The 23,429-nt window shown below is 35.8% G+C and overlaps 1 protein-coding gene and 1 long non-coding RNA gene across 3 annotated transcripts in view; one reads left to right on the top strand and one right to left on the bottom strand.

Annotated features, from left to right (window-relative positions):
- The window catches only part of LOC135199527 (putative neural-cadherin 2), a gene marked incomplete in the record, with an annotated part of 106,858 nt that extends 104,181 nt beyond the window's left edge, over positions 1–2,677 (top strand). Inside the window, 1 exon segment of the mRNA XM_064227657.1 lies at positions 2,488–2,677.
- Positions 2,678–10,440: 7,763 nt separating this feature from the next.
- Positions 10,441–23,429, bottom strand: part of LOC135199528 (uncharacterized) — a 31,680-nt gene continuing 18,691 nt past the window's right edge. Inside the window, exons 2-5 of one of the 2 annotated variants that reach the window (XR_010311090.1) lie at positions 14,053–14,800; positions 13,490–13,604; positions 12,235–13,025; positions 10,441–11,944 (exon numbers count right to left, since the gene is read on the bottom strand). This is a non-coding gene — a long non-coding RNA (uncharacterized LOC135199528). Of the gene's footprint in view, positions 13,026–13,489; positions 13,605–14,052; positions 14,801–23,429 lie in introns of both variants that reach the window. The other variant, XR_010311089.1, reaches the window with a different exon arrangement.

Below are 23,429 nucleotides of genomic sequence, written 5' to 3'. Positions count from 1 at the left end.
AAACATAATCATTAGATCTACCAATTACAGAGCTATCGCCCCAATTAATACAGTGAGATTTTTCACTCAGATGGATAAACAGTGCATTTGAAGTCTGGGCTGTTCTAACTGAATACATATGCTGCTTTATACGTACACATAAATTGTTACTTGACTGATCAACGTAAAAAGATGGGCAATCCTTACAAGGAATTTTGTAAATTATGTTACTTGTTACGGGACTATTCTTAATTAGCATATCTTTAATGGTATTGTTATAAGAGAACACTACATTAACATTAAACGATTTAAATATCAATTTTATGGTTTCAAATCCACGAAAGGAAGGCAATCTAAGTACATTTTTAGGCATTTCTTTTTCATTAATAGCAACACTATAAAACTTTTTGTGAGCATTTTGATAACATAAATCAATTATATGAGGTGGGTAGCAGAGATCGTTTCCTATCTTTTTTATATATTCTATTTCTTGGTCAAGATATTGTGGACTCGTGATACGCAAAGCACGTAGGAACATAGAAGAAAAAATTGAAATTTTAATATTAAGATGGTGGCCAGAATAAAAATGTGCATATGTTAAATTATTTATGGGTTTTCTATGAATACTGAATTTTCATTGGAAAGATTCTCTATTTATAATTACATCTAGGAAAGGGATGACATTGTTATTTTCAATTTCAACAGTGAATTTTATGGATGGCACTAAATATTCAATTTAGACAATAAATAATTTACATCGATAACAACAGGTAAGACTACTAAGATGTCATCGACATATCGGTACCATTTTAAGGGGATAAGTGTGATATTCGGGAGGTGTTGTCTCTCAAAAAATTCCATATATAAGTTTGAAAGGAGAGGTGATAAAGGGTAACCCATGGCCACACCAAATATTTGTTGGTAATATTCTCCATTAAAAATAAATCTGCAATCTCAAATACATAACTTAATCAATGAAATTATGTGACTAATGGACATAGGCAATTCATGCAGTACAAGTTCATTACTTAAATATTCTAGCACAGAATCAATAGGGACTTTTGTAAACAAGGAAAATACATCAAAACTGACAAGGATATCACTAGGGTTTAGTACAATGTTATTTATATTTTCCACAAGATCAAGAGAATTCCGGATGTGTGAATTAGATACAGTTCCAAGTAGCGGGGATAACAATTTAGTTAGATATTCAGATAGTTTATAAGCAATTGATCCTACAGTACTAATAATTGGGCGCATGAGTTTTAACTAGGCCATATAAATAAGGTAATGAGGGACACTTTACAGTTAACTTACACAAAAGTTCTTTTTTATCTTCAAGAATATGTTTGATATTGATATTAAAGTTATTTATTACTTGGTCCAACGGATTTTTTGCGAGTTTTTTGTAAGTTATTTCATCTTCTAGTAAAGTACGCATGCGTGATATGTAGTCAGTTTTGTCCAGAACTACTAAACTATTGGATTTATCAGTCTTAGTAATGTGTAAGCTATTATCATTCTTCAATTCTTTTAAACTTTTTCTGTACCGAGCGGGGAAGTTATTTTCATGATAGGCATGCGTAGCACTATATATATATATATATATATATATATATATATATATATATATATATATATATATATATTATATATATATATATATATATATATATTATATATATATTAGAGGGAGCGACAGAGAGAGAGAGAGAGATAGAGAATATCATCCAATTCCTTATTTTGAACATTGCAATTAAAATGACTTAATGAACGAATCATCATATTAGAGAGAGAGAGAGAGAGAGAGAGAGAGAGAGAGAGAGAGAGAGAGAGAGAGAGAGAGAGAGAGACAGAGAGAGAGAGAGAGAGAGAGAGAGAGAGAGAGAGGGGTATTATATACATCTATCCTGTTGATAATATATTTGGGTCTCTCTCTCTCTCTCTCTCTCCCTTACATATGCAGTTTTTTTCACTAGAGGTGGTTGCATCTTGACCCAAATATATTATTAAGGCATTTTAATTGCAATTGAGAAAATGATATTGTTTTTATGGGTGAAAAAAATATTTTCTATTGATCTGTAGGGTTTTTTCCTAATCTATTTTGAAGAATATTATATATGTGTAAGTTTAATAGCTACAATTGACCAGTGGATTATGCAGTAGTATATAGTTACATATATAAAAAATAAGTTATTTTATCAGTCCAGTGATGCCTTGACGTTCCATATATGAATCTTGAAAAATATTTATTGCAATATCTTCCCTTAGTTGTATTTTATTAGTCCTACAAAGTTCTAACACGAAACGATTTTTCGAGTACTTGGTATCCAGATGTCCTTGCGTAGGACTCTGGAATCCTATCACAAGAATCTGAATAAATATTCTGGAATCCTGTCACAAGACACTAAATCAATACAGCTCCCTGAAACTCTACATTTGAATCCTGGAATCACTGACCAGACAAGACCCTCTAGTCGTAACCTTTTTCCTTATCATGTCCCGCAGGATGCATCGACGACGTCAGGATCTCCGGCAAGAGCGTCCCGCTCCCTCCTGCCGTCAACGGGACGCCCTGGGGGCAAGCCAGTATGTTCAAGGGCGTGGAGCGCGGCTGCAGGGCTCCTCCCGCCTGTACCAACGTCTCCTGTAGGGCGCCTCTCACCTGTATAGATACCTGGAGGAGTTATCACTGCGGGTGAGAACATGTTCCCTTAAGTAAGAGCTCTGGTCCAGTTTCAGAAACTTGTCTTTATGTAGATGGGATCATAGGAGATTGAGAGTTTAAATCAATTGGGAAGGATATAGCGTTGATTTAAATAGATGGGAATGACTGTCATGACATAGTTATAAGATGGGAAAGGAAGGTCTATCTTAGCTTATATAGATGGGATAGGTAATTCTCAGAGTCTGTGGGAAAGGAAATCGTGTTAATTTAAACCAGTGGTCTTCCAACTGTAGGCCATGGGCCGGATATCAGGTGGGCCACTGGCAAAAAAAAAAAAAAAAAAAATATATATATATATATATATATATATATATATATATATATATATATATATATATATATATATAGTGATATATATATATATATATATATATAATATATATAATATATATAGATATATATATATATATATATTGAATTTAAAGTTGAATAAACAATATATAAAAATAAAAGTATATATTCTTTTATCCGGACCTATAATTATAAATAAACAGAATATGTAAAAATATGGAAATAAATGTTTTTTTTTTCTTATTCTATTCCAGTAATTGTTCACTAGTTAATCTTTAGGTCATAAAAATGAAAATCTATATTTTGAATTTATGGTAAAAAACATGTAATAAAATTCTAGTTCCAGGAGCTATATATTGTATTTTGAACTTATCAATTCCTATTCTAAATCTGCAGTAGTGGGCCGTGGGTAGTTGGAGATATCTAAAGTAGGCCATGACCTCAAAAAGTTTGAAGACCACTGATTTAAACAGATGGAAAAGATTGTCTTGACATCACAATAGATGAGGAAGGAAGTTCTATTTTGGCTTATGTAGATGGGATAAGGAATCATGCGAGTTTAAATGGACGGGCAAGGAAATCACGTCACGATATAAAAGCTATGTTACATGAAATCAGTTGTGAGTTTAAATAGATTAGCAAGGACGTAATATGAGTTTTAATAGATGGGGAATTCTATTGAATAGATTGAAATAAAATCATTTAACGAGATAGATCAAAGTAAATGAGTTTACTAAATGTAATGATTAATCGAGTTTTTATTTCTACGTATAAGTGAATTTTTTAAGAATAATATTCCAATAATTAATAACACCAGAAGTAGTATTAATCATCTTGGCATTTCCTGAGTTTCACATACTCCAATTAATGAGCGGGATTTTTGATGGGCAATCCTTTTTGGTATGCAATCTTTTTTGTTGTGAATGAATTCTGTTAATATCTCGGCCATTCATTGAATAATGATAATAAAATGGGGCTTTCAATTCTTAAAATTATCGTGCTTACATGCATTAATTAGTCAAAGTATTTTTGGTTCCTTATTTCCCGAAATATCCTGAACACGCACCATATTTATAAGTTTTATGGGTAAATGTGAATAGTTGAAAATAATTTTAATATCACAAAAAGTTTTTACCTTCGTGAATATCTGAATTCAGATATTTCGAGGAATATTACCAACTGTTAGTATCATGGCCCATTTTTTTTAATCTCGGCAAAAGCATATTTATGGTGTGCAGAAAGGTGTACATAACTAATATTTGCAGGGGAGAGAGAGAGAGAGAGAGAGAGAGAGAGAGAGAGAGCAGATTCTGTCTAGATCTAGACACCTGCTGCTAGATTATGTTAGGATTCATAGCAAATATTTTAGAGAGAGAGAGAGAGAGAGAGAGAGAGAGAGGAGAAGAGAGATAGATTCACTTGCTACTGAATTGTGTACATTTTCTCTCCTGCAGATGTGGGGAAGGGAGAATCCTCTCATCCAGTCGGAACGTTTGCGAGGATGAAAACGAGTGTGTTTGGGAGCCCTGTCTGAACGGGGGAACTTGCTACAATAAACAGACTGGTAAGTGTTTCATTCTCGCTTTAAATGGCATTGTTATATGTTTAACAATCTCCATTTAAATGTCCTGCAAAGTTGAAATCATTCCATTTTAATGGTATGCAGAGTTGAACACCATTTAAATGCTCTAAAAAGTTAAACATAGATCTAAATGAGGTCAAATATTGAACACAATCCATTTTAAGGGCAACAAATTTTGAACAGTCTCCCTTTAAATGGCATTACGTATATGTTTAAAAGTCTCCATTTATACAACAGGCGAAGTCGAACATGCTCCATTTGAATGACGTGCAAAGTAGAACACTCTGGATGATGATATCTTGAACTCACTCCATTTAAACGACATCAAATTTTGAGCATACCTTCATGTACATGGCTTCAAATGTTGACCACAGTCCATTAAATGTCATGAAAAGTTGAGTACCATGTTTAAATGAGGCCAAATGTCGAACACACTCCATTTAAATGGCATTAAATGTTGATACGGTCTATTTAGATGACATGTGAAATTGAACACGCACTATTTAAATGACACGAAATAAGCACTCCTGTTTTAAATGACACTCAATATTAAAATTGAACACATGTTCTTTATCCATGATTTTTAGTATCGAAAGTATTGCAAGTTCCAATGCATCCTAACCTTAATACTTCATATATTAGAATCACAGCCCTTTATTACTGACTGCACGAACCGTTCTGTCTTCATCAGCTGGGTATGTGTGCGCATGCCCCAGCGGGTTCAATGGCCAGCACTGCCATTTACCGGACGCAGCCGACACTTCATTAAAACTGTCTCTGGGTGCACTCGTAGCTATCGTAGTCTGGTGCACCTTCTTATTACGTAAGTTCCTGTCGGTTTTGGTTGAACTTTTTTTTAGATGTTGTTTGTAACTGTGCAGGAATACTTGGTACTGTTTTTCTTTTGAATATTTGCAATGTAAGTTTTAGCTGGTTTTAGTTGATTAATCTGTTTTAATATTTGAGAGAGAGAAAGAGAATATATTTGGTATTTTCTTAAGTGTTTTTGCAACATATGGTTAACAATATACTCATTGTCAATGTTAAAATAAGGCGTTTTGTCTCTAAGAGAGTAAGGATCGTGACCCATTTTCTCATGTCAGAAACTAAATCAGAAAAGAAAACTGAGATTTTGCAGCCTCTTCACGGTTAACTCAAGTAAGTTTTCTCACCTTTTTCTCTCCCCCAGTGCTCATTTGCGCGTTCCTGTTACACCAACACCACCGAAGGTCAGCTTTAAGGCGAGGCATGGCCGACATAAAGGAAAATATGGTTAACTGCAGGGAGCAGTCGTCTTCGCCTTGTAGCCACACGCCAAATCTCCTGGAACTGAAACTCCTGAAGCCCCCCAAAGCAAATGGTCAACCTGCTTGGAACAAGAATCCTAATATTGCTGGTAAGTCTTTGCATTTGCCACCATCTCGCTCTTATGCTTTTGGCCTTCCTTTGTTTACATCTTTACATCCGGGATTATCTTTCCAAGAGTCTCCTAGCAGCCCTTATCCGTTACGTCAGGCAGGTTGTGTCATCAGTCACTTATAAAGATGGGTTTCTGGGAGAACTTGTTCATATACATCTTAGCTGTTTTGGAACAGTTATGTTTTTTTTTTTTTTTTTAGCTTTCTTGAAGGGCTCGTAGGTGTTCACATCATTTTAGTAATTGAAGCAACATTTTTGATAGATTGGATGCTGTGTGCTTAATAGTCTGTTTTTGAGTGTGTTAAGGCCCCTTACTTTTATACATTCATGCCTCTAATTTAGTGATGCTTCCTGTTGTATCTTTATAAGGTTTCTCAGTTTTATGAGTTTACATTCATTTGGATGTGCATGACTATCCATTATTGGTCACATTTAATGGTTTGCACTGAGAGGGAACTCTTGATCTTTTTTTATATTTGTGGTAAACAATTTTGTACGTGTCCATATTGTGCATGTGACCTATTTTCCTCGTGGTGACTCCCTCATCGTGATCTTAGCCTTCTCTGAGGTCTATCATTGTAGTGCCACTTCCCCGGAGCATATTTACTGTCTGTACAAAGCAGCTGTTAATGAAAGGTATGAGAGGTTGGAAAGGTAGCTTTCCTTGAGTTGCTGGTATCTCTGCCTCTTTCTTTATGCACTAGATTTGGGAGAAGGTATGAAAATGAATTTCCTGTTGTCTTATTTGCTCTGTCCCTGTTCAAAAACTAGCATTTCCTCTATTCTCTCCTTTTTTTTTTTTTTTTTTTACATCCCAATAACAAGTGGTGCGCTCTTTCCCTCCATCAACATCATCCCCCTGTGGCAGAGCCATCAATCTTTCTCTCTCTCATTGCCTGATCACAGCTATGATGGCAATGGGTATTTATTTGTAGTACTACTTATTTTTGTTCTGTTTTTTTAAAGATGTTCTTGGCGATGACTAGATAGGTCAGTGTAACATCAGTTATGTGAAACGCCACATTCTCCACGAATGAACATGATTGGGATTGTGAGGTCTGCATCTCATTGACAAACTTTCTGGTTTCATTCCTCACAATCCAAGTCATGGTTATTATTGGGTAATGTGGTTTATCCCATTATTCATGTCACATTGACTGTCTTTACCCTGCTAAGGTTAGCTTGAAAATGCAGTGGAAATATGAAACTAGACAAGTAAAATTAAAAATTATCCAGGATTTGATTAGGTACTGTTGAAGATAGGCCTCTTTATCTTCAATAGTACCTCATTAAATGCTGGACGATTTTGAATTTTACTTGACTAGTCATATGTTATATATGTGTTATATGTTGTTCAAACATATAATCAGAAAAATTTCTTTCACAAATAGTCTTACTTGAAAAATACATAAAAACACTTAATTCAAAGTTATTTATAAAAAATAAACATGCACAAATTAAAAAAAAAACGACTTAAATATTCTCATCATAACTTCGATACTTTTGATATTATTTGCTTTAAATATTCTTCATTCTATTTTCAATTTGTATTTACCAGAAGAAAAAGATGTGATAAGAGGATTTGAATTTTTTGAAGTACCAGATTATGCTAAATTAGCTTGAGTATTGTCAGAACTGAAACTAACATGATGATGAATGAAATGAAAATCACACCAATGACTTCATGATATCCAGGTAAATGATATATCCAGGAGCTAGGACCTCCATCCTAGAGTTACGAGTAGCTCAGAGGGACTCCAGGGAGCCAGACGGCGCCATGTGGGCACTGGGTCTGGTAGGACTGGGTATGGGGCAAGGGACCTCTTCTCTCCTCCTGGGGGTTGGTTTCAATTATGGATGGGCAGCTGGGAGGTGAGGCCATTCACAGGTACAGAGGGGGACCAGGGGAGGATCTGTTTGCATCGAAATGTTGGGTGGTATCGGACGACAGCTTTCAGTGAGTTGCGTCACTTATGGCACCAATTAGGGAGACAGTCAAGTGACCTGCAAAAGGAAGAATGGCAGTGACGAGAGGAATATTTCATTAATCTCGCCAGCTCCTCCTCAAACACACAGGAAAAAATATCTTTGATGTTGCTTTATCATAACTAGGATGATGTTAGATAGTTGCAGTTTTTATATTATGTCTTTCGTTTCAAGGTGTACTTAACGGAGAGGAGACAAGATCATTGGACATGAGTTATGGGATGATAAACACAACCCATAAATGAGCATGACTAGGATTGTAAGGGCTGAAACCAGCTTAAGAAATGAGATGCAGTTCTTAAAATCCTGTTCATGTTGATTTATGGGTAGTGTAGCCCCTCCCAGCACTCATGCCTGAGTGCCCTGTCTTGCCTCTGCAAAGTACAGATTGAAAATACAGAATTAAACGAATAATATATTGAAAAATATTCATTGACACCTTGGTTATGGTATAGCTTATTGAAAACAGTAATTTCCTTTGTGTGTGTGTGTGTGTGTGTGTGTAAGCCAGTTGTTGGCCTGTGTCCCCGTCCGATGTCAGAGGTGCCACACATCCTTGAGATCTGTCGTTTAATTCCAGTCAACATTCACATGTTAACGGTAATCTTCTGGCTCCTCTCTACATCTGTCTCTTGTCTCAACCTCTCAGCTGTTCATTTGTGACTGTGACCAGTTCTCAAGAGCAGTCTAGGGGCCCCGTGTCCCATGTCCGCCTTGCTAAACCAGGATGTAGCATGATCTGGCTTTACGGAGTCCTCCTAAGCTGTTGATATCTCTAAGATGGTGATTTCTAGTTCCCTGATGTACTAATTAGTTGGATATCCTCGAGTACTTGGCGGAGTCTGCATTCGATTCATTGTCGTGTCAATTTCAGCCGCTGCAAAACTGATCGCGTTAATTTAGTAGGTGTGTGGCTCTTAACAAACTTATTTCCTGTTGTCCTCTCTTCTTCTGTTAAATACAACTTAAAATTCCAGAATAGAAAATAGGATACAAGCATAAAATATCATCTTGGCTATGGTGAGACGATATTTATGTTATTTTATATTGTGTGTGTTTATGAAAGAGACAAAACTGACTGAATATCCACAGGAGAATATGTGTTTATGAAAGAGAAAGCTGACTAAGTAGTATCCGCAGGAGAGGGTGTATGTATGTTTATGAAAGGGGAAAACAGATTGAATAACCACAGGAGAGGGTGTGTGTGTTTATGAAAGGGGAAAAACTGACTGAATATCCACAGGAGGGTGTAAGTATGTTTATGAAAAAGAGAAAACTGACTGAATAACCACAGGAAAGGGTGAATGTTTATGAAGGAGAGAAAACCGACTGATTAACCACAGGAGAGGGTGTGTGTGTTTATGAAAGGGGGAAAACTAACTCAATATCCACAGGAGGGTGTAAATAAGTTTATGAAAGGAGGAACACTGACTGAATACCCACAGGAGGGTGTAAATAAGTCTATAAAAGGGGGGAAAACTGACTGAATACCCACAGGGGGTTAAGCTGACTGAACACCCACTGGGAGTGTAAGTGTTTTTGAAAGAGAAAAAGCCGACTGAATATCCACAGGAAAGGGTGAAAGTAATATTTATGAAAGAAAAATAACCCTCTGAATTTCCACAGGAAGTAGAGGTTACGGAAAGCAAAGACTTGCCTTTCTTCATTCTTCTTCCTGTGTGCTAACAGATGTCCTATTGGCATTTTGCTGCAGGCAGCTTCTTTGTGATGAAAGTTGTAGTGTCACTTAAATGGGTATTCTCGGGTATCTTTATGATCAGTCATGCTTTATTTCCGAAAGTTTTTGGGTAATGAGTTTCCGCATTCATGCTTCTTTATTTCCAAAATTTTTTTTTGGGGGGGAATATTTTTCCACATTCATGGTTTTTTTTATTTCCAAAATACTGCCCATTTTTTGTTTCCACACTCATTTTTTTTCATTTCCAAAATATCATTAGGATCAGCCATACTTCTCTTTATTTCTGAAATATTTGGGTAATGTTTGCACATTTATGCTTCTCATTTATGATTGAATGTTTGGTGAATTTCTGTTTAGTGTTCAGTTTATGACACTTTTAGTGAATATCAGTTTATGATTGAAACTTTGTTGTTTATCTGTTTAGTGGGTCTAAAATTGACACTTTTAGTGAATCTGAGTTTATGACTTAACTTTTAGTGATTGTTTAGTGGGTCTTTTAGAGTAATCTCGTTCTAATGGCCTGTCCTAGCAGCTTAGTTTATCACTGAACTTTTAGTGATTCTGTTTAGTGGGTCTTTTTGTATCTGTTTAGTGGGTCTTTTTGTATTAGTGATTCTGTTTAGTGGGTCTCCTTCAGGAGAAATTCCACCACAATAGCAAGACCTACTATATATGTATACCTATTTTACATTTGAGAATTGTAGAAATACTAAATAGGTATTTTTACATTTGAGGATTGTAAAGAAAACGTAAATGCTGCTTTGATAAGTTTTATTTCATTACTATCCAATAACAGTTACAGTTTACTGCCTATATAGAGCCTTTAAGGATTCTAGAATTTTTATTAATCAAATGCATTTGACACAATGAAATTTAATCTAATATTCCGCTTAGAAACGTTCTGTGATACATCAGGAACTTAAGCACAAAAGTTTAACGCAAGTATTAAGCAAAGCAAGTACGTACCTGACAAAAACATAAAGACTCTAGACTAATCAGTTCATCACAATCATTTGTATTACTTCTTCTTTGTATACAAACCCTACTTGCTTTCTTCTGTGTGTTCCTAATATGGTTGTTGTACATGTGTTACAACTAGTGTACATGGTTGTACACAGTTTTGAAAACTAAAGTACAAATTTGACTAATTTTGTCGTGAGGTAGATTACATGTGTTACAACTAGTGTAGATGGTTGTAGAAAACTAAAGTACAAATTTGACTAATTTGTCGTCAGGGAGATTCATACAGACAGCCGTTTCCTCGGTATACTTGAATTTCGGAGGGAATCCCCTATATGTTGACGAAAACTAAAGTACAAATTTGACTAATTTGTCGTCAGGGAGATTCATAGACAGCCGTTTCCTCGGTATACTTGAATTTCGGAGGGAATCCCCTATAGGTTGACGTCTTACTGCAGGTTGAGATGTATGATCACTGTCTCCCCTGTTCAGACACAGTGAATCAGTGGTGCACAACTGCGGTCGTGGAGTGTATGCTAAGAAATGACGACTGAAATCTGTCCAATGGATTTTTAACCTATATGTTATGCTGGTCTCAAATGTGTGCTGTGTAGATTCGTGTCTCTTTAGATTCATGTCTCTTCAGACTGTCGCTCAATGCAGACAGAGTTTAGTTCCAGTTCCAGAGTTCCAGTTCCATATAGTGTAATAGTGTAATGACTCTTCAAGAATGAAGTTATGAAGTTCCTTGTATCTGTATAGATTCGTCTCTTCACTGCTTGCTGGCAATGAGTTCCATAGACTACTGTGGGATGATCCTTCTTGCCTCTTCAAGAATGAAGTCAGGAAGTCCCATGTTCTGAGTCCCAAGTACACTGCCACTGGGTCTGTGAAGATTCGTGTCTCTTCAGAACTGCTTTGCTGCATGAGGTCCATATTCCATATACACTTCTTGCTTCCCAATTGTGATTCGTGTCTCCCCAGAACAGTCTCTTCAAAACTGCTTTGCTTGCTGCCAACTGCTACCAATGCTAATACTTCCTTTCTTTCTTGCCAATATCTCATCTCTCAGGAACTGCTTTGCTGCCAATGATTTCCGTTCAACTTTCGACAACGAATTGTGAGATTATCTGTCCTCTACATGCTGTCTTGTTACAATTAACAGGAATGGTGTTGCATTCACGAAGATCAACATGATGGTGTTGGTGTTATATTCTCAAAAGATCATTGGGTGTTGGCCGTTGTATTCTCAATCGTCCTATTCTTACGGTGTTATTACATTTATTGCAATAACAATTTCCTTTATGAATTAACCCCGTGTTTTGTCGTATAGAGAAATAGAGAAAAAAAATTTAATACAAGGTGATTTTCAGTGACTATTACTCAAATTAATAACATTTATTGTAAGATGATTATTAGCGACAATATTCCCCAATTTAATGCAAGATACAAACTATCCATCATCATGGTTATAATTGGTATATTATTCTGCGACAATGAATATTATCCAAACTTTATCAAGCCCATATTACTTCTTACATTTGAATTCATGACAACATGACACAGTAAATATTCAATATTATTACTTACATGTGAGTATGGTAAATATTTAAGTTGTTAATTACAATGGTATGGATATGCTCACTCTCCATGACATCTGCATGCTGGTTTTGTATCCCTGCCTTGACGTCTGTGGATGGAACTACGTATCCTCAAATGACTGTCCCATTCTCCTCGGAAATATTCCAACATGTCTTCTGGTTTCATATAGTGCATTTTCGTAGTTTGTAGTTCCTCAAGGTATGGCCAGGTAAAAAGTGTTTAAAGGTGTGTTCTAAGTCTTATGAAGTTCCCTGGTACGTGAGTCTTAAGTGGTCAGTCCCACCAATGGCTATGTTCTGATAATATCATCGTCATCTTCAATAAGTTATTCACACCAGAGCTGTCCTGCGCGTGAATCCGGATCATTATCAAATTCTTATGTTCATAAAGTTCTATCATCTCATTTTCGTTAGCATGTTGTCAGAATTCTAATAAATATGAGTTCTATTATTAGTTCATAAAGTTCTATCATCTCATTTTTGTTAACAGGTTTTGTCAGAATTTTAATAAATATGAGTTCTACTATTAGTTCATAAAGTTCTATCATCTCATTTTCTTTAACAGGTGTGTCGGAATTCTAATAAATATGTAATTCTGTCGAATAGGGTCTTTAGGTTTATGATACATGTCCTCTTCCTTGTGAGCGAATTATATCTAATATGGTTTGACTGTAGTGTTTGATGGCGGCTCTTTTAGATTTTCTCGATTTAATGTTTTTAGCTTCTAATTCAAGCTGCTAGACGGTTCTTTCCCGTGTTCTCTCTCATCTGCGTTTTATTCTGGAAAATAGGGGACAAGATTACAATTAATAATAATAATTATTACAAAATAACTAACTGGTTTTAATTTTTACCATTACAATAATTATTACAAAACTTTATTACAAAATAACTGTCTTTGATTATTACAATTATTATTACAAATCAACTATCTGGTTTTAATTATTACAATTACAATAATTATTGCAATTATTACAAAATTCTCTCTATGAATATGCATTATCGAAAAGCGAACTTCCAAGCTGTATGTGAACATAATTATTACAATAATTAAACAATTATTACAATTATAATAACTGGTTTTAATTATTATAATTATTGCATTAATTATTACATTATTACAAAATAACAATCGGGTTTTATCCTGGCTTCGAATATGCATTGTTGAAAAGAGACCTCGTAAGCTGTATATGAACAAGAGATACATAAAAAATATATTGTGAACAAAATGGAATTCTACTTACTCGTTATTGCTACACAAGCAGCTAGTCTGTGTCTTGGTCAGACGCCTACGAGTAATCCTTGTCTTCTCCATGCCTGTTATCCAGTTCTGTTCTGTTGGTTGACCCGAGACGTATCCTGTAAGATATAGGAGACTTGTAGACATATGAGTTCTTATGAGCAGAGAAGAATAGTATCCTTTGGGGGTGAAAATATCTAAATATCTATTCTGTATTTCTCTAAATATCTAAATATCTATTCTGTATTTCTCAAAATTTCAAAAGGTATCATTTGGAGGTGAAAATATCTAAATATCTCCCAGGTGTACCTACCTTTCTATTCTTTATTTCTCAAAATTTCAAAATGTATCATTTGGAGGCGAAAATATCTAAATAGATAACTCCCAGGTGTAACTACCTTTCTATTCTGAATTTCTCAAAATGTCAGAATTGTATCCTTTGGAGGGGAACATGTCTAATATCTCCCAGGTGTACTTACTGTATTACCTTCTATTCTGTATATCTCAAATTTTCAAAATGTATCCTTTGGAGGTGAAAATGTCTAAATATCTCCCAAGTGTACTTACCTTCCTATTCTGTATATCTCAAAATTTCAGAATGTATCCTTTGGAGGTGAAAATATCTAAATAGATATGTCCCAGGTGTACCTATCTATTCTGTATATCTTAAAATAATGTCATGGTCTGTGGTGTGGTCTGAACCTCATCTTGCTATTTTTCCATCTGATCACACAGTCGCATTGATCAGTTTGGTGTTGTGATCAATAGTGCTCCTTCTCTATTCTTGTCTCTACCCTCAGGTATAGGATTTGGAAAAAAAATTAAATCTATTGAAAGAAATGCACTAATCCAGTTAAATCATGTAAGTGTATAATCACGGCTATAACAGAAAAAGGTTGGAATTAATACGATTGATTGTTCATAAGAGTACTCTTAAAATAGAGCTTATGCATCACTGTTAAATTGCATGATGTGCTTGATTCTAATCTCCTGCCATTGTGCAAAGCGGTGTATTCCTTTGCATTGCATTCTTCTGGTTCTTTAATATGGTTAAGATACGTTATTGTTGTCTGTAGAACGAGGTGCAGAATGTATCTGTATGGAGGCAGGGATAGTTTCCAGTGGTCCCAATTCATTGAGTTTTTCTCCAGGTGTTTCGGTTCACGGTGGCCTAATCTAGGTGTACCGGTCACTGCATATCAAACTGGAGGTGTGGGCTGTCCTCTCTTGCATTTTTCTGTCCTGTGAATACTAATCATGGTGATCACTATGGTACATCCTCACAGTATTGTCCTCTGTTATCAGCAAAGTATTCCTGGAAAATACAAAAGAAAATATGTTACAAATGGCATGTTCTCAAATTCTATTCTGTGTATGATAAATATCTTTGATGAAATGAAAATCATGGTAATCTGGAAGAAATGGCACCTGTAAAATGAAATAACTCAATATTTTTTTACTTTGATTTGTTAGTACACCCATTGCAAGTACTGTAAAAAGCAAAATCACTTCTCTGTTATCAGAAAAAATGGGATCTTGTAGTTCACCTGGTTGCTGCCATTTGAACTTATGAGGGGGGAGTAACTACTCTTCTTTTCCCTGGAATTTTCAGTCCTTTAGCAAATAAGGAAACATGCTGCCTCTCAAACCATTACTTTTATAAGATGCAAATTCATATCCGCCCACTCACACAAATAAAACCAAACTTTGAACACACACCCCGTAATTTTTGTAGGGTTTGTTGTTCATCTCAATAGCTTTTCTCTCTGTATCTCAGACGTTAATGTCAATAGCTTTTCTCTCTGTATCTCAGACGTTAATGTCCATAATTTTCTCTCTCTTTCTCAGACGTTAATGTCAATAGCTTAACTCTCTGTATCTCAGACGTTAACGTCAATAGCTTTTCTCTCTCTTTCTCAGACGTTAATGTCAATAGCTTAACTCTCTGTATCTCAGACGTTAATGTCCATAGCTTTTCTTCTCTATCTCAGACGTTAATGTCAATAGCTTTTCTCTCGGTTTCTCAGACATTAATGTCAATAGCTTTTCTCTCTGTATCTCAGACGTTAATGTCAATAGCTTCTCTCTCTCTCTCTGTATCTCAGATGTAAACGTCCTACGAGTTGACGTAGCCTCAGTACAAAATTATCGTAGACAATGTTTTTCTCCTGCCGACATATCTTTGTGTAACATATGCATCTTTTCTCTGTGTCTCAGACGTAGACGTCCTACAAGTCGACGCAGCCTCAGTCACCAGCAGCATGGAGGACCAGAAGCGCACAATCATCGGCGGCTCCGTCACCTCTCCGACGTTGAGGAACGGCTCCAGCAAGAGCAGCGGAGGAGGAGGAGGTGGTGGCAGCCTGGTGGAGACCAGGAACGGCACGAGTAAAAACGGGTCCACCAAGGGCGGCACCATCACTCCGGCCGGCGACGACCTGAGGAACTATGCTTACGAAGGTGAAGGCTCTTCCCCTGGATCACTATCTTCTTGTAAGTCTTAGCGCGGAGGGCAGGGGTTAAAAAAAAAAAAAAAAGGATTTTGAGGATTGTGATGATGATGATGAGGCCAGGAAAAGTGACAGGGACATCTTTGTGGTGTAGGTATACTCCCCTATACCTTTTTCTACCCTGTTGAGCCTGCATACAAACGGAAGTTTTTTTTTTTTTTTGGGGGTGGGGGGGTGGGGGGGGTGCGGAAATGACATTAGTTGGGGAATTTCACTTGAGTTTATAGGGACATATACAAACATTTCAGCAGCAGCCTCCTCCTCCTTATTTACAAAACATATTTTCATCTCCCGAGCAGAAATCATAATGCGTGACAAACCATTTATAGAGTTCAAGGGAGTTCGAGTATAAAACAGACATGATGTTCAACAATGAATAACTGGAACAGTGAATTTGGAATGGAATTATTTTTCATTTATCTCTTCTCCTGGAATGTAAACCGGTTAACAAATATGGATTTCAATCAGTACTGTTACAATTTAGTATCGTATTAGTCAACATTTAAATTGCTGGGGAAAATTTCTCTCTAAAGTAAAAGATATTTCCAATGTCTAAAATGATAACAAGAAGTGGAATTGATTACTATATATATGTGTAGCATTTTCAATAGTAAATGAATTTTGTATCTTTCGGTCTTTCTCAAGGATGTTAGTGGTCGCTGTTTTATGTAAAAAAAACTGTCCATATTACGTTGTGAAATATTGTTATACTATCAGAATTATAAATGATTAAAACCAAAAAAGTAAAAAAAAAAATGAAAGATTTGAATTACATAGGTCCTCATTTCTTCATGTAATGGATTTTCTGTAAATATTTCAACTTATAATGTTTGATATGATTAAAGCCTTTGAAAGTAACTTAAAAGTGTTTCTTTATCTTTTAAATAATAAGGTAAAACTCGTTTAAATGGATCTAAAACTCAATGGATTCTTGAGTTAAACAAATCACTCAGACCAAAAACAGAGATTGAAGCCTATAAAATTAAATACACGTACGTGTGTATGCATAATCATATGTATGCATTGACGCATACTTTGCCTACGAACCATTTGTGCTACAATAACTACTAATTGCTACATAATTAAACCACATCACCATCAGTGCCATACAGTTTGGTGAACTGAAGTAGTTGAAGTCAAAATATCAAAACTTCATGCTATGATAGACCTGCGTGACAAGTTGAAGTAAACCTCAGCCAGAACTGCAGAAATAACTTTCACATTGCTTCAGCCAAATTACAGAACTGCCCTTCTAACCTCAGCCAAACTACAGAACATCTACCTTACACATGAATTGGGTACTGAAAGCCACTGCTGAAAGAACACCGTTTAATTTCATGGGTTGCACCACCATCAACACGACATAGTAAGTCACAGAAATGCGCAGCATGATGCTACATTCTCTGATAGACCCAACCACCATCAAACATCACATTTTCAGAAACAAAAAGATATCCCTGACAAAAGTGGAGTAAGAAAACAAAATGCCCGTTGTCTTGTTCCCACGAAAGTCAAAACAGAGGATTCCTACATGAAGACAAACCAAACACTTAATCGAAAACGAACACAGATGACAAAGAACAACTAAATGATGGAATATATGAAGAATCTCCGGCACAGCTGTCCACAAACCACACCGATTTATAACCCACGAACAGATGCGTAATATAACACATGACAGGTGCAAGATAAGATAACAAAAGGAGCAGCTATATAGTATGATAACACAGTGTTTAGATTTTTGGACAGGTCACTTTCTTCTTCTTCTTTTCTTCTTCTCTTCTCTCTTCTTTCAAAATCCTATTCTTTGCCTGTTTTCTAATTCCTTTTTCTCTCTTGATTTTTGTCAATTCAAATTTGATGCCGTAGAAATAGCAGTAGTGGAAGTAGAAATAGTAGTAATGGCAGTAGTAGTCATAGCTGGATTAGTAGTAGTGACAGTGGCAGAAGTAGCTGTAGTGATGGTGTGATCCTTACTCGACTTACTATCTAACAATTTAAAGTAGTAAATGGTTGCTTTCCATTGACAGCTCCCTAAAGCCAGTTTTCAAAACAGTGCTTCCACTAATGAATTATGATGATATTTCAACCTCTCCCTAAAATTCAAACGTTAAAAACCTAGTTCAAGATCATTTTGTTCCCTCAGTAGATTATTTCTATTCCATAGCCCTTCCTAATTCTGAAATTAGTTCAACGCAACGCCCCCATTGATCTAATGTTTACATGGCCAATGGAACGCAACCTCTCTGCTGGAATGGCTCCCAATATTGTTTACATTCTTGTCTCCCTCGTCCCCCATCAGGTCTGGAAAGTTGCTCGGGCAGCGCCAAATTCCTGGACGGCTTCAGAGAGGTGGCCCACATGCTGGAATCGTGGGACCCCACTAATTCCCATTCGAACCAGTCCTCCTCGTCGTCCAAATCGGAGGCGAACAAGAAAGACGCAGCGAACATCCAACCCATCACAACGATTCACTGCGACATCCACGTCTCCAGCTGCGCCGACGGGCGGGTCACGGCCGCCCATCTGACGTACCCCGACCCCCTGCCGCCGCCTATTACAGAGGGGGACGTCGTCGTCACCTCCTCCGGGATCGGCGACCCCCTGGCGGCGACCACGGTCATACCAATGCCGATACCTGACCCACCACGTGCCTTCAAGACAAAGTAGTGATGACTTTGGTGAAACGACTGATATAATGTCTCAAAAATAAGTCTCAAAGTGCCCCGTTGTTTTCGTTTCATTAACGAAAGTCCTCATTCGGTTCAGGTGCCAGTCCTACAAGTCGCCTACAACTTACCTAAAAGGCCTACAAGTTACCTACAAGTCCTCCGGGACACACATACAAGTCCTACATAGTTACGACAAATCAAAGGGCCCGTTTTCATCTCTTGTACATTTAAGTTATGGTTCATTTTTTAAAGTGTGGCCATCCTCCTCCAGTTAAGTCCCACAAAAAGTTCCCCACCAGTCCCAGAAATGTCACTTACAAGTCCTCACAAGTCCCAAACATGTCCCCCACAATTTCCAAGTAAGTCCCCAACAGGATTCCTACAAGACCCCCGCAAGTCAACAAATTCCCCAAGGTCCTCGCAAGTCCCCTACAAGTCCCCAACACGTTCCTAACAAATTCTCAGTAAGTCCCCAACAAATTCCAATTCAGTCTCCAACAGGATTCCAAGAAGACCCCAACAAGTCAACAAATTCCGAAAGTCCTCACAAGTCCCCAACATGTCCCCTACACGTTCCCAACAAGTCCCCAACATGTCCCCAACAAGTCTTTGACATGTCCCCAACAAGTCTCTGACATGTCCCCAACATGTCCCCTACAAGTCCCCAACATGTTTACCACAAATCTGTGTCCCCCACAAACCCCAACATGTCCCCAGTAAGTCCCCAACAAGTCCTGCAATCACTGCATTCCTAATTTTACATTCTGCACTCGCCGAGCGAGTGTCAGTTTCCTAAGCTGACGTCCGACAAATATATATGTTTAAGTTGAGTGTTTCAGCGAACGGTATTTATTTTGCCACGTGTCCACAGCTGACAATAATAATAATGATAATAATAATATAGAAATGATAACAATTCAGGAATACAGAACGCTGATATTTCATCGTTTCGCAACACTAACAAGTCAAATTATTTCATATAGTCGAGGTAAAATTTCCACGTCGATTGTGTGTGAATGCTCTACGCGCGAGAGAATCTCCCAAGATATTTATGTCAGCCGACGCTGAACTTGTAACATAGTGTAAATATTGAGCGTTGCGTTCGAGTGTGGCTGAAGCTATTGAGAAAATTATAATAAAAATATATTGTGAGCCTTGCTTGCGTTCGAGCTTGGCTGATGAAGCTGTTTAAAAAAAATAAAAGTGTTATTACAATGTGAGTCTAATGAATGTTGCTGAAGTCTTATTTTTCAAAAAAAAAAAAAAAAAAAATACAAAATATTTGTTTCGTATATGCTAGAAAGAGATATTTACAAATATAGGGAAAATAAAATGTTTTTATCTCGAATCGTAATTATATATAAATATATAATTATATTTGTTTGTCTGAGGAAGTGTTTATATTCAATGTGAAAGAAACATCGCCCTTATTATATAAAAAAAAATGTTAGCCAATTAAAATGAATTTCCCGAAAGAATATGAAGTAAAATTGCCACATTCTACATCGAGAATTTTTAGACAATTGAAAGGTTTTCGAGTGAAAAACTATTCATAAAATGAATAATATAATGGAAGTGATCTGGTATATTATATTAATAAACATTTCAATGGACAATATAACAGAAGTGCTACAGTAAAATTTTAAGTGATAAATTTTAATGTACATATTGAAAATTCAATTAGAATTTGCACTAGAAAATTAAAATCTATCAAACAGTGAAAAATTTAATATGAAAGGATCCCACCGCCTGTGGAAGTAATAATTGTCAATTTTAAACCTGTTAAATCTTTAATAAGTGGACATTTAAATTAGATAAATGAAAAAATTGGGAAATCTACAACGTGAAACTAATTTGGAATATTTTCTAATATTCTGTGATTCCTCCCTCGCAACAAACAACTCAACAGAACAGTTATGGTGAATTCCCAATCACTATTAAGATTGTGAATACCCACAATATAAAAATCGATAGTGAATCCCCAGTAACTATACTCTGTTTTTTTTTTTCCATCTGACCACTCGCCTGTGGTGTTTGCGTATGGTAACACTGCGTCCCGGGCTTTACAGATAGTTACGCTATGTGGAAGTTTTAGGTAAATGAAAGGATATCTGGGTGTACATTTGCAACTGAAAAGTGTTTTAATAAATTACTGTATGTGAATTACACCGTTAATATTCGAAATAGGATATTGTTATAATTTTTTAATGTAAGCTGCATGTAACTATCTAAAGACCGGGACGCAGTGTTACCATACGCAAACAAAACAGGCGGGTGGACAGATGAAAAAAAAACGAGTATACAGAGTTTTATGTGAATGAATACCCACTATGAAAAAAAAAGATGGTGAATTACGCATCACGAATTAATTGTCCCAATTTCAAATCTAGTAATATTCTATAAATAAATTAAATTCAGAGAAATGTTCTAAGTTCAGGGAGATTTAATTTCGCGTGAGCAAGTGAAATTAAGGATATGATTTACTGATATTTGGAATAAAAGTTGGAAGAAAATATGAATATTAAAGAAATATTGTAATGAGTGTGGATATATGGGATGTTGGAAGTCAAATACAAGAACAATTTGAAACTTGGGAGTGATCATTTTTGGCTACAATGAAAATTAAATCCATTAAAACGCAGTTTCTATGCTTCATAATAGTGCGAAAATCATAAAATAACAAAAAAATCTCAAAATAAATCATAGTTGGTAATCAGTTTGATATTTCTGATCAGTTGAAATGGAGAGTATTGAAATACTGAAATAAAAAAAGGTACTATAAAAATTCATTCGATACATTATGAAAATATGAGCTCAATTGTTATAGAACTGAAAGCAAAAATAGTAGACAATATACAAATTTGAACATTTTATATATAATCAGTTTCAAATCACGTCATCTCAAGGTAATGATAATAGGACATATTTTCACATTGACTCAAAGTATACTTTCCGAATTATATTGATGATAATAGTAATAAAAGCCTCAGTTGTGGATAGATAAAAAAAACTGGATCCATTGGACCCAAGCATGTGAGAAAAATTAAACCCTTTCATCAAACTCAAAAAAAAAAACAAAAAAAAAAAAAAAAAAACTTTAAACTCTAGAGAACTGAAGATCCCAAACACTCAATAAAAAAAAAAAAAACTTTGAAATAAAAAAAAACTAAGAGCCCCCCAAAACTGGGTCTATTGGACCCAAACGAGTGTTAAAAACCCCCTTCATCAAACTCAATACAAAAACTTTAAAACTAAAAATAAAAACTCAAGACCCTTCGTCTCAAACGCTAGTGGTTCGACTCGACCCCTTCTCTCAAACTCCTCATTAGATGATGGTCAACTCGGTGGGGAAAGAAGTCGTTCAGTTTATAGAGAGAAGCGTGAGTGAGGGAGACCTGTCCCTCACTCCTCCTACACTGAAAGGGCGATTTTGTATTTTTCTAAACCATGTAAACGCCAAATAAAAGTCACGGTATTGTTGTTTATGCATCTTGGTCTGATTACCCTTCTTTTAGAATTTGGGAAGAAGTTTGATTTATATTTTTAATATTTTATTAATAATGTCTTTTTAGATTTTTATTGTAAAATTCTTATTTTATTTTTATTAATTTCATTAAATTTGTTTTATTAATTTTGTAGTACTTTTTACTGCTCGATATCACAAGAAAAAGAATATACTGAAGGTGACCTAAAGGTAAAAATTGAAGTGATGTCAGATGTCAAGGCTGAAGTGACGTCAAAGGTCAGATTAGAGGTCAAGGTTGAAATTATGTCAAGAGGTCAAATTGTGACATCAAATGTCATATAAAAAGTCAAGGTTGAAGTGAATGTCAAAAGTCAGATAAGAGGTCAAAGTTGAAGTGATGTCAGATGTCATATAAAAGGTAAAGGTTGAAATGATGTCAGAGGTCAAATTGAAGCGTGTCAGAGAGGTCAAGGAAGTTGAAGTGATATCAGAGGTCACATTAGAGGTCAAAGTTGAAGTTATATCAATATGAGGTCACATAAGAGGTCAAAGTTGAAGTAATGTCAGATGTCATAAAAGGTCAGAGGTGAAGTGATGTCAGATGTCCAATCACAGGTCAGAGTTGAAGAGATGTCAGGGGTCAGATGTTAAGAAGCCAAGGCTAAAGTGAAGTCAAGAAGTCGAATGTTGAGAGTTCAAGATTAAAGTGATGTCAAAGCCAGGTAAAAGGTCGAGGTTGAAGTGATGTCAGATTTGAAGTGATGTCAGATTTGAACTGATGTCAATGTCATAAAATGTCAAGGTTTGAAGTGATGTCAGGTCAGATTAAGAAGTTAAGGTTGAAGTGATGTCAGAAATCAAATCAACCCTAAAAACATATGAAGACACGATAAAAAATGTTAAAACCCATGAAAAGTAGACGGCAAATAATAATGAATAAAAACCAGAAACTTGACACTGATTAGGGGAAAAAGCAGATGTTTCCAAGTAAAAAAAAATAAATTAAAAATCCGACTTTAGAATTAAGGAGTAAAAACTTAAATCTTCAAGTTTGAAAGAAGTGTCACTTCATAACCGACAGAAACGTCTCTCAAATCTGACCGAAGTATCATTAAAAAGTCTTACAGAAATTTCTCTTAAAAGTGACATAAACTGACAAAAAAATTTAGACATTTCTCTGAAATCTGACGGAAGTTCCCATTTAAGTCTATCAGAAGTTTCCTTTATATTTTGACAGAAGTTCCTCTGAAATCTAAGAGAAGTTTCCCTGAAATAATAACAGATGTACCCTTTATA

The sequence above is a fragment of the Macrobrachium nipponense genome, chromosome 25, assembly GCF_015104395.2.
Source record: "Macrobrachium nipponense isolate FS-2020 chromosome 25, ASM1510439v2, whole genome shotgun sequence".
NCBI lineage: Eukaryota > Metazoa > Arthropoda > Malacostraca > Decapoda > Palaemonidae > Macrobrachium > Macrobrachium nipponense.
Note: the sequence above shows the minus strand (reverse complement) of the source record. Positions and strands in the feature narration are given on the sequence as shown.